Here is a 1,969-nt window from a genome sequence, read left to right as displayed (position 1 = left end):
GGCTCGGGGGCCAGCAGACACAGCTTTGGCCCCACCCGAGCCTTGCCTCACTGTATCCCTTCTGGCCGGTGTGTTAAGCTCTCTGTGCCTCACTTTCCCCATCTGGGTTAGAAGATCATCTGTGGCCTCATAAGGCGGGCAGGCTGGTGGTCGGGATTGAGCAAAGGCTCTGGACCCCCATTGCCTGAGTCCAGTTTCTGGCCCTGCCTCTTCCTGAGCTGCTGACTCTCCCTGAGCCTGAGTTTGCAGCTGGAAAGTGGGGCGATCACAGCTTTTCTCCTATAGTGTGGGCGAGAGGGTGGGAGGAGAAAGCTGGCCACACATCAGGTCCCCACCTCTTCCCTCCCACGGGGCCTTGAGCCTCACTCGGGAGTTAACAGCCCCCACCTTGGTGAGTCAGAGGAGGTGAGATGCCAGGTGTGGAGTCGCTGCACAGAGTAGGTGCTCAGCAGACACCCGCGGCTGTGATGAGTCACAGAGAGGCCTGCCGGTTGAACTCAAACTCAGCTGGACCGTGCCTCTGCTTGAATCCCTCCAGTGGACGGTGTGCTCACCACCTCCCCAAGGAGCCTCTTCAGCTCCCCAGCAGCTCTGGCTCAACCACTCTGATTAACAGGGGGAAGAAAGTGAGGCACAAAGAGCAGGTGACTGGTCCAAGGCCACACAGCAGGTTTGAGACAGAATCAGGGAAGGAACCCAGCCTCTTGTTCTTACTGATGCATGCAGCAGACTGTCGGCTTAGGGCAGACCGGTCCTGAGGATGTAAATCCCCAACTTGGAGGAGTTCACAGTTTGATGGAGGAGGCAGACAGAAGTACAACTGTCTCAAGCTCTGGTGACATGAGCTGTAGTGGAGGGAGCCAGGACATTCATTGTACAGGCTAGTGAAGTCATCTAACCCATCCTGGGAGTTCAGGAAAGACTTCCAGAGGAACTGCCAGAGCAGAGTCTTTTTTTTGAATCAGGGTCTCTGTCACCCAGGCTGGAGTGCAGTGGCACAGTCATGGTTCACTGCAGCCTCGACTTCCTGAGCTCAGGTGATCCTCCCACCTCAGCCATCTGAGTAGCTGGGACTATAAGTGCATGCCACCATGCCTGCCTCGTTTTTTATTTTTGGTGGAGACAAAGTCTCACTATGTTCCCCAGGCTGGTTTCAAACTCCTAGGCTCAAGCAGTCCTCCTGCCTCAGCCTCCCAGAGTGCTTAGATTACAGGTGTGACTCACTGCACCTGGCCTTCAGAGCAGAGTCTTATTGGAAATACAGAAGCTTTGTGGATGGATTTCCAGGCACAGAGAGGAGCTTGAACACCATTTCTTGCCCTTTCTTTCTTTCTTGCCTTTTTTTTTTTTTTTTTTTGCATCGGTGGTCTCACTCTGTCACCCTGACTGGAGTGCAGTGGCACGATCATGGCTCACCACAGCCTCAACCTGCTGGGCTCAGGCAGTCCTCCCATCGCAGCCTCCCAAGTAGCTGGGGCTACAGGCATGCGCCAACACACCTGGCTGCTTTTTTTATTTTTGTTTTAAGTCGAGATGGGGTCTCACTGTGTTGCCCAGGCTGAATTTCTTGCCTTTTCAACCCCTGCTCTCTGAGTCACAGAACCGCAGTGCCCTTTCCAGAGAGGTGTGCTTTAAGGAGGGCTGCTCAGACCCTGTGGGAACCCAAAGGAGGGGGCTGGCTGGGCCAAGGGACCGGGGAAAGTCTCCTTCCCTCCAGGATGGGTGGACTGAGGACGGGTGGTCCAGACGCAGGGTCCACCTTGTCTGAAAGCCTCAGGCTCTGGACAGCGAGGGAGGCAGGGTGGCCTGTGAGGCCCGGGCAGGGCGGAGCGCAGGCCGGTGCGTGCTGCAGGGCAGCGCCCTCTGACACATGCGATGCGAGCCCCCGCGTTCTCCAGAGGCCGCCTTCAGAGGGCCCAAGGCGAACTCGGCCGTGGCCGGGGCCCCCACCTGGGGCGGCCCCGGCCGG

General features: G+C 57.3%; 1 protein-coding gene across 1 annotated transcript in view; it reads left to right on the top strand.

Annotated features, from left to right (window-relative positions):
- The window catches only part of AKT1S1 (AKT1 substrate 1), a 6,425-nt gene that overhangs the window by 1,153 nt on the left and 3,303 nt on the right, over window positions 1–1,969 (top strand). The gene's annotated exons all lie outside the window — the stretch shown is intronic.

Source organism: Carlito syrichta, unplaced genomic scaffold (assembly GCF_000164805.1).
Source record: "Carlito syrichta isolate Samal-C Ts95f unplaced genomic scaffold, Tarsius_syrichta-2.0.1 Scaffold301956, whole genome shotgun sequence".
NCBI lineage: Eukaryota > Metazoa > Chordata > Mammalia > Primates > Tarsiidae > Carlito > Carlito syrichta.
This window is presented reverse-complemented; position numbering and strand designations above follow the sequence as displayed.